Source organism: Poromitra crassiceps (genome assembly GCF_964638095.1).
Source record: "Poromitra crassiceps genome assembly, chromosome: 2".
In the NCBI taxonomy this organism is placed as follows: Eukaryota; Metazoa; Chordata; class Actinopteri; order Beryciformes; family Melamphaidae; genus Poromitra; species Poromitra crassiceps.
Genome location: NC_139624.1, coordinates 85,192,131 through 85,203,103, shown reverse-complemented (window position 1 = coordinate 85,203,103; position 10,973 = coordinate 85,192,131).

Sequence of the window (10,973 nt, the reverse complement as noted above, 5' to 3'; positions counted from 1 at the left end):
TACATTACCACACCACCAACTGCATCGCATTCACCTCCTCCCTGCCCTACCCTCTTTGTACTCTCATCATCAGCCTCTGTATCATGAATTAAAAAGGCCAGCTCCAAACATGGCTCTCAAACGACCTGGAAGGAAGGGCAGGTCACCTACAAAAGCATGCATGGACTTTTTTATAATGTGCGGTTGCCTGCTTCTTTCGTTGCTTATGACTGGCTGGATGCCTCCACCGACGCAGTGTGGCATTGAAAGTCCTTCCAAGTCACCGGTCATGACAGGCTTTCCCTGGGCTCTTCCTGCCGCCCAGGGGTGACCCTAATACCCAGCCATGCCGCCATGTGGAACAGAAGGCACATGGCGGGGGTGCTGGTGAGGGCTGCGGTCTACGGCTTGAAGCGGGAGTGGGAACTGTGTGGTGGATGGAGGGAGTGGGAGTGGGGGTGGGGGGTCTGTGTGGTGGATGGAGGGGACAGAAGAGAAGGAGCATGACAAGACTGGAAAACATTAGTTAGGGTTACGGTGGATGCGGACAAAAAAAATAGTACGAATTCACAGTAGCTGTGACCACATTATGTGAATTTCCAAAATGCAAGGTGGCAGAGGCAGCCCACCCCACTCTGCCTCTGTCACCCTGCATTTTGAACCCCCCACCCCCCGCCGCCCCCTTTTAGCCGTTTGGCATGAACACAAACACACTTGACCTCCACGCCAAATTTCAGCCTTCTATATAGGGCAAAAACTGTGCACTAAAGGGTGGTGATTGGTGACATTTTTGTGGACCACCGACCAATGGACCAACCAACCTCCCCACTCAACCAACCAACGGACCAATGGAGGGACCAACCAACCATGGTAGAGCAGCTGGTCGTGGCTAAAAAAGTGATATGAAAGCTCTCACAGCCTGCTAAGACCATATGGGCGACATTAGTGAGTTGAAATGTAGGAGGCGTTCATGAGACAGTGCCTAGAGAGGCAAAGGGAATGTCAGAGAGAGAATGATCCATTGTGAGTTAGGGAAGTGGTGGGACAGTACTGGAGAGGTATGGAGCAGCTGCACTCTTGGACTTGGCCCTGGGCCCTATCATGCCCTGTCTCTCCACTGGTCTCTCCGCTGGTCTCTCTGCCTCCTGTCGGCTCCCCTCGGGGCTGGACATTCCTGGGAGAAAGCGGTGCGGACCTCCTCCAGCTGGCCTGCCATTGGATGGCCTACTATCCACAACCTGATGCACACCAGCATTGCCATCTGGAGCGCTCTCTCTCTCTCCTTCTCTCTTTAATATTCTATCTTGTCTCTCTCTCTCTCTGTCGTGCCGAGACACACACGCAGCACAATGCAGTGAACACACAGCACACAGCATGATCTCACTGATGAACACTTTGACTCTGAACACACAGCACACAACATGATCTCACTGATGAACACTTTGACTCTGAACACACAGCACACAACATGATCTCACTGATGAACACTTTGACTCTGAACACACAGCACACAACATGATCTCACTGATGAACACTTTGACTCTGAACACACAGCACACAACATGATCTCACTGATGAACACTTTGACTCTGAACACACAGCACACAACATGATCTCACTGATGAACACTTTGACTCTGAACACACAGCACACAACATGATCTCACTGATGAACACTGACTCTGAACACACAGCACACAACATGATCTCACTGATGAACACTTTGACTCTGAACACACAGCACACACAACATGATCTCACTGATGAACACTTAGGCTCTGAACACACAGCACACAACATGATCTCACTGATTAACACTGACTCTGAACACACAGCACACAACATGATCTCACTGATGAACACTTTGGCTCTGAACACACAGCACACAACATGATCTCACTGATGAACACTGACTCTGAACACACAGCACACAACATGATCTCACTGATGAACACTGACTCTGAACACACAGCACACAACATGATCTCACTGATTAACACTGACTCTGAACACACAGCACACAACATGATCTCACTGATGAACACTTTGACTCTGAACACACAGCACACACCATGATCTCACTGATGAACACTGACTCTGAACACACAGCACACAACATGATCTCACTGATGAACACTGACTCTGAACACACAGCACACAGCATGATCTCACTGATGAACACTTTGGCTCTGAACACACAGCACACAGCATGATCTCACTGATGAACACTGACTCTGAACACACAGCACACAACATGATCTCACTGATGAACACTTTGACTCTGAACACACAGCACACAACATGATCTCACTGATGAACACTTTGACTCTGAACACACAGCACACAACATGATCTCACTGATGAACACTGACTCTGAACACACAGCACACAGCATGATCTCACTGATGAACACTGACTCTGAACACACAGCACACAACATGATCTCACTGATGAACACTTTGACTCTGAACACACAGCACTAGGGATGCAGCGGTTTCCGGTTTGAAGGTATACCGGGGTTTGAAAAAGCCACGGTATCAAAACCACTAAATTTTGCCGTCATACCTTCTCCACGGTATCAGCTGTTTCCCTGAGAGAAAGTGCCCTCAGGTCCCTTGCAGAGACAGAGTGCAGTTACGCGGCCCCTCCCCCCTGCTGCATGTGTGTGCAATCAGTAGCTGGCAGACCGCAGCTATCATCATCAAGGAGTCATCATTGTTGTGAGTGGCCGCGTGACAATGGCTGCCAGAGAGGTGAAGAACCCCCAGAACTTTTTCCCCAGTCAAAAAAGGACAAAATCGGTAGTGTGGGACTATTTTGGTTATCAGAAAAACGGATGGCCAGGGCTTACAGGAGGAAGGACAGCCAACATGCAAGACATGCAGGCGAAGAGTGGCTGCACTAGGAGGCAATAGCCTACCTCAAACATGATAGCCCATCAACACCAGCCGTCCTCATTTGCAAAATTCAAGGTACTTAACGTTGTCTTGCTTCATCATACATCACATCGGACATAACGCTAAACCATTTCCACCGGCAGGTTTGAGGAGTAGCTAACATTAACGTAAGATAAACACTCATGACTCATCATAGGCTATCGTTAACATGGCTAATTAGCATCAGCTGACTAACGTTAACGTAACGTTACTTCTTGACTGAGTGATCACGTCTTGTGTAGGCCAGGCTGGCCAGCGCCTCGTTATCAAAAACATATTGCACTGAAGAAGTAACGTTCAATAATGTAGAAACTGACTCCTCCAACCTGCCAGTGAATTGAGGCACAAACAGTGTGTGTGTGAGAGAGAGAGGGGGAAAAGACAAGCGCTCAGCACAGGGGCAGAGGCTAATGTGTGAGACAGAGGGAGAGGGGTGTGTGTGAGTGGGGGTGTGCGCCATCAACGTGAAACAATCATTTGTGTCCAGTGCAGTCAGTGTCCATCCGATTTTTACAAAAGATAAGCATCTATTTGATATTATGTGTTTTAGTTTTACATAAAATTAGATTAAATAAATCGTCATTTATGATAAGTAAGAATAGTACCGTTATATATCCAAGCACACACACATTCGCAACAGTTAACTGTCATTACAGATGTAGGTTACATTAACATGTATTTTTTCTTTTTTTAGGCTAGCAGTAGTACTGGCACCAGCGGAGGGGTATCCACATCAACAGCTGCAGAGACCAGCCAACAATTCAACATGCATTTGCCTATGCACCCAAATCCAAACATGCCAAATAATTAAATTATGCTGTGGCATACTTCATTGCCAAAGATATTTTTGTCATCATGGTCCCCATTCAACTATCATTTTGTTCATGGTAAAAAATTGTATGTTTTTTTTGTGCCATATTTGACAAGAATACATAAAGGTCCGCGATACCGTGATACCGTGAAACCGTGGTAATTTTCTCCAAGGTTATCATACCGTCAAAAAATCATACCGCTGCATCTCTACACAGCACACAACATGATCTCACTGATGAACACTGACTCTGAACACACAGCACACAACATGATCTCACTGATGAACACTTTGACTCTGAACACACAGCACACAGCATGATCTCACTGATGAACACTTTGACTCTGAACACACAGCACACAGCATGATCTCACTGATGAACACTTTGACTCTGAACACACAGCACACAACATGATCTCACTGATGAACACTGACTCTGAACACACAGCACACAACATGATCTCACTGATGAACACTTTGACTCTGAACACACAGCACACAGCATGATCTCACTGATGAACACTGACTCTGAACACACAGCACACAGCATGATCTCACTGATGAACACTTTGACTCTGAACACACAGCACACAACATGATCTCACTGATGAACACTGACTCTGAACACACAGCACACAACATGATCTCACTGATGAACACTTTGACTCTGAACACACAGCACACAACATGATCTCACTGATGAACACTGACTCTGAACACACAGCACACAGCATGATCTCACTGATGAACACTTTGACTCTGAACACACAGCACACAACATGATCTCACTGATGAACACTTTGACTCTGAACACACAGCACACAACATGATCTCACTGATGAACACTGACTCTGAACACACAGCACACAACATGATCTCACTGATGAACACTTTGACTCTGAACACACAGCACACAACATGATCTCACTGATGAACACTGACTCTGAACACACAGCACACAACATGATCTCACTGATGAACACTGACTCTGAACACACAGCACACAGCATGATCTCACTGATGAACACTGACTCTGAACACACAGCACACAGCATGATCTCACTGATGCACACCCAAACAACTGGTAGGTTTCCATTGAATGAGGTGATTCATAGTAGATGTGTTTTGTCTAGAGATGAAATCCCCGTGTGTGATAATAAAGTCTGTGCATAGGACAGTGCATATTAATAATGGATATTTATTCTGTTTGATATTCTTTTCATGTCCTCAAAGAGAATGTCAGACAATGGAATCTTTTCTTTGGCAAGATGGTGCCCTCTTGCAGTCTGAGGTCACTACACATTTGTTTTGCTGTGGGTTTCAGCTGTGCCACGAGAATAAAGCTAGAGACAAATAAAATACAGCCGTCCTCCTGTCTCTTGTAGGGCATTTCATTTCCACACATTCATATTAACATACTAAAGGTCATGCTTGCTGCTTTTCATAATTCCCCTATCTCTGCACTATGACTCACTTTGGGTAAGTAGATTTGGACATGCATTATGCTATAGGGTACATTCAGTTCAAGGTGAGTCCTCCTCTTTGGCATGTTTTGCCATCTAATGTAGAGCTCTGAATATTCCCATATTCTGCCAACTTTGTCTAATAAAGTAAACACTGTCATTGCTTAGACCAGATTTGATGCATAATCCTTCACACATATACTATTGACTGATAGCTCCTTTCGGCCAGAAACGCATATGAAACCAATGCTTAATCCACTTGTTCTTATTGCTCCGTGCAGCTTGTCGTCGCATTCTATATTGACTGCGTGATTGAAATTCCAATAATTGCCTCCGCCTCAGCATCAGATCCAATGTTCAACCTGGAACAATCAGTTGAACACAGCGGCGGCTGCATCGCTGCTGCGGTGGCCATTGTTGTGCCGGTGGGTTTCATCAGGATTCAATAGGCTGTATCTCCAGCGTGTGAGCGATGGTGGGGACGCGACAGGGGGGACAAGTGGAGGAAAGAATAATTACTGGGCCTATTTCCTCCCCAAGTCATTCACGCACCAGCAGGCCCAACAAAGAGGAGTCTCCCGCTGCATTGTTATTATGAGATGAAAAATGGGCAGTAGATCAGTACGGCGACGGGCCGTTTGGAGTATTTACCTGTCATTTGTCTCCTTTTGGACAGGGGTGGTGGACGCAGTGCAGTTGGTACATCGGTGCGCCCGCCGATGATATCAATTCCCGAGCCCCTGCTTTGTGTTGTAGATGGATGTGCAGCACTGTAAGTGTTGGGCGTAATCTGAGCGTGCGCTGCTTGTCGGACACGGAGAGGAGCTGCTTGTTGGACACGGAGAGGAGCACAGTGTATTTCACATGTAATGCGTTTGAAAAGCGGGCCTAATTAAAAAGCAAACAAGCACTTGGCAAGCATTGATTGTTTGTGTACCTGCACATTGAGGATAAGGACAAGAGCGTTCAACTGCAAGGAGACTTTGTATTAATTAGTGGCGGGTAGCAAAGGCCAGGTTTGAACATGGAGGAAATAAATTGGCATGTATTGTCATTTCTCCCGCTGTCGAGCACATAGCTGTTGTCTGCGGATATCGGATGTAAATAATTGAGTCTTTACAGGAGGGCACACAACTAATCAACTAAACCAATCAATGATAGAAATGATGAAATGAAGCCATTTTCAATTGTCATGATTACCACAAGTCAACAGCAGCTGTCAGGCCTGTGAGGATGAATAGAGGTGTTGATAAAGGATTGTCACACCATACAGTAGGACCCCCCCTTTCCCTACAGGGGGAGTCTCACTGAGAGCAATGCTCTCTTTTTCAGGAGTGCCTTGTTCACATTCACACACGCATTCACATCTGGAAGCTGACCAGTACAGCCACAGTCTGATCTGTTGGCCACTGATTAGCTCCGCTTGAGCGGTTGGGGTTAAGCGCCTTGCTCAAGGGTACCTCAGAGGGGCAAGCGCTGCTTTTTCACTTTCCCCACCCAGATTTATCCAGCCGGTCTGGGGGATTGAACCGACTGCCTTTCAGTTACAAGCTCGCTTCTCTAACCTTTAGGCCACCACTGCTCCAAGTATGTCCTCAGGTGCTGATTCAACGTTCATCCATAAACGGTAGGCATCATCCCACCACTGCCATGAATCGCGTATTCTCTGTAACAGCAAGGTAAGCCAGGCAAGCTGCTCATCCCTAGACTCAGTTCTCAGTCTCTAAATGCTTCGCTCAACTACAGACTGTCTGAAGACAATCTCAACTACAGACTGAAGACAATCTCAACTACAGACTGAAGACAATCTCAACTACAGACTGAAGACAATCTCAACTACAGACTGAAGACAATCTCAACTACAGACTGAAGACAATCTCAACTACAGACTGAAGACAATCTCAAAGCTTTTGTTGCTAAAACTGTAAAAAAAAAAAAAAAAAAACGGCATTGCAGAACCAATCCAAAAGTCTTTGGGGCAGCCCTTCCATGCAGAAGGGGCGGTGACATGAAGAAATTGTGTGCTTGTAAATGGATAAAACGGAATGAAATAACATTTAAATAAATAACGTTGTTCGGGACATCTATTTTCAATGTTTTAAAAAGCTGTCTCCGTGTTACAAAGTAATTCACTATATCTGCAGTTATTTTCACTATGGAGGATGATGGGGAGAGCATCTTTTCCGGGAAGGCGTAGGTTTGTTCGCGGCCGTTCTAGCAACTGTCTTACACTTAGAGATCTCCAATTCTCTGGCATTGCGAGAAGTTCGTCCCCATTCTACTTAATACAACTTTATAGTTCAATCTCTCAATGTCATTTTGCTTTTAATGCACAGAAGTGTTTAACATTTACTATCCTTGATGGGCCTTTGGACATTTTGCATTCATGGACAATATATATATAAAAAAAAAAGCAATTCAAATCATGCTCAATCTGTTCAGTTTAACACGTTCACATTGACTTTAAATATCACCACATTTGTTACGACTGTGTCGTTTTCTTTTCTTATTGTACTTTGTTATTTCTAATTAAAGGTAGATTCGTAAATGGACTTGAGTCCAGTCCATTTACTCATGTGCTATTTCTCCTGACATGCTTCCTGTGTGTGGGTGTTGCTCTCAGAGAGAAGTGTGTCTTTGGTTCAGTCTTTCACCAGGTGCAGCTGGTTGGAGAATTGGATCCACTAATCACCTGCAGAGACTGCTGATTGGATGGCAGCCCTGTCTGTCTGCCTATAAAAGGCGTCATTATTCAACATGGCGAGAGAGCTGTTCTGGGATGTGTGAGGCCCAGACTCTCTCATCCGCACATCATCATTCATTACATTGTATTTTCGTCATTGCATGTATTGGCCTGTGTTAATTCATGTTTTTCTTGTTGTTTTAGGAGCGATGCGCCTGTCTGTGCTAGGGACCAGTAGTGCCGACCGGTAACATCAGGTAATAGTAAAGTGTTGGCCTGCTGGACCAGATCCTCTGTCAGCTAGAGCGTATTGTCTCCTTTTTCTTTTTATGATTTGAAAAATAAACATGTTTTTGGTATATTTGAACTTGTTTCTGTGTATTTCATGTTCTGGTCCCAGACCTAGACTTGGGGTCGTAACATGAATTGGGGGCTCGTCCCGGTCTTGTTCCTGTGTTTTGTTTTGCTCTGTCATTGAGAGCAGAAAAAACCCGCAAACCTGCATTTCACTCGGTTTTTGTTTTTTTTCTTGCTGTATGGGTTAAAACAGTAAGATAATTGCAAATTCCAGTGTGGTGGTTGGAGGATTGTGAATGGGACATATTAATCTGTTTTTCTTTGTTACAGTTCATCTGTGAGCTGTGAGCCGTAAGTAAGTTGATTGACAGTTTGTGCTGTATCGTAGTTTGTACTGTATTGTGGTCATGAGCGTTGTAGATAAATTTGTGCAGGGGCCTGAGTATGACTTTCTGGTGGAGTGCACAAGAGCAGAGCTGGTGGCTATCGCTCAGCATTATGGCATTGTCGTGCCTGGAGCTGCGAGAAAGAAAGCAGCAGTATTTCAAGTGGTTGTGGACACATTGGTGGCTAAAAATGTGATTGTTGCTCCTGAGGCCGGGGGAGAGCGAAAAATAGAGGAAGAGGAGCTGGATGAGTCACTAGATGGCAATGGTGAGAATATTCCAGCCAACCCTCCCTCTGATTCCGCTTTGTCTAGGTCCGGGGTTAGCAGAGAAGATTTGGAGCTAACTTTGGAAATTGAGCGAGTTAAACTTCGGCGGGACGAAGTGAAAATGCAGCAGGAAATTGAGCTTGCGCACCTCCGAATCAAGGAGAAGGAGATCGAAGCCAAAGATAGAGCCTCTCGTGCCACATCCGTTCAGGCAGAGAACCTGATCTGTTCAGCCAGCCAGGACTGGTGAACACACACGTCCACACACCCACTTTTGATATCGGCCGACAAATTGCTTTGCTTCCACCATTTAGGGAGGCAGAAGCAGACTCTTACTTTGGTGCTTTTGAGAGGATTGCTGGAGCTTTGAATTGGCCAAAGGACAAATGGGGTTTGCTCTTGCAGTGCAAATTAATAGGAAAGGCTCAGGAAGTCTGCACAGGGTTATCGATAACTGACAGTCTGAACTATGATCATATGAAGGCGGCTGTTCTGCGCGCATATGAGCTAGTTCCAGAGGCATACAGACAAAAGTTTCGATCAACGGTAAAAACTGCTAATCAATCTTACGTAGAGTTTATGCGTGAGAAAACAATGTTGTTTGATAAATGGTGTGCAGCGTGTAAAGTCGTTGATTTTGCCCAACTTCGAGAATTGTTGTTGTTGGAGGAGTTTAAAAACTGTATCTCAGAGAGAGTGGTTCGCTATTTAAATGAGCGAAAAGTTGATACTGTGTCCGAGGCAAGTGTGTTGGCGGATGAGTTTGAGTTGACCCATAGAGCCAGTTTTGTTAATGTGCGCCGTGAACGTGGAGATTTCGGGCGTCGGGAGCGCGCCGAGAACGCGTTCGTGCGTAATCCAAACGGTAATGCGTCCGTGGGGCGTAGTGGTTTTTCGTCTTCAGGGGAGAATGGAAATGGTCAGAAAGTGCCATATAAACAGTCTTTTGTTTCAGGGTCACCGCGCTCGAGTTACAGTGGACGGGAGCGCCGGTGCCATGGTTGTAACGAGGTGGGACATTTAATAGCGGAGTGTACGAAAAAAGAAATCGTTGTTACCAAACCTGTGGTGTTTACGCAGGTAGTGCCTTCTCTGTCTTCAGACAGGGAGACTGACGGTGATGAGGTGGCGCTTAGCTACCGTCCCTTCGTTTCCAAGGGCTCAGTCTCGCTGTCAGGTAAGGACACAGAGCAGGTACCAGTAACCATTTTTCGGGACACTGGAGCTTTCCAGTCGCTTGTACTGGAGGGAGTCTTGCCGTTTTCTGAAAAGACGTCATGTGGTTCTGATGCATTGTTGTGGGGTGTAGCGTTGACAGAATTCCGTGCACCTTTACATACAGTTTTCTTACGATCACCGCTCGTTACCGGGCTGGTTAAAGTAGCTTTGCGTACACGATTGCCAATGGATGGTATTACGCTGATTCTGGGTAACGATTTGGCCGGTGAGAATGTGTATCCTCCTGTGCTTGAAATTAGAGAGAAACCTGTCATAGTATCTGTTACTGAAAATGGGGAAGAGAGATTTCCTGACTGTGCTGTGACGCGTGCACAGGCGCGTAAATTTGATGATGTATTGAATTTGTCCGACTCATTTTTGTTTTCTGAGGAAAAAGATCTGAAGTCTGACATGTTGAAGGTAAAGTCTGACAAAGTTGATTTTGTCTACTGCAGCAGCGAGTTTGAGCTTGGAAGTGGATCGCAGCATGTTTGTGCAAGCACAGCAAGCTGACCCAAGCCTGTCCACTTGTTTGACAGCGGCGGGAGCGCACAACTCAGATACTGTGAGTATGTATAGTGTCCAGGATGGAGTTTTGGTGCGTAATTGGCAGCCGTCTGCTGATTCTTCACGTGTAGACTGGGGTGGGGTACAACAAGTACTTGTTCCCCAGGAGTATAGACCTCAGGTACTTAATTTGGCTCATGATGGTGATGCAGGACATCTAGGTGTCCGGAAGACGTACCATCGTATCTTGCAGTATTTTTTTTGGCCTGGCTTAAAGTCAGATGTAGCGCGATTTTGTAGGTCATGTCATGTGTGCCAGCTTTGTGGGAAGCCTAATCAAACTATCCCACCTGCTCCATTGCGCCCTATTCCGGCGCTGGGGGAACCATTTGAGCACATAATTCTTGATTGTGTGGGTCCACTTC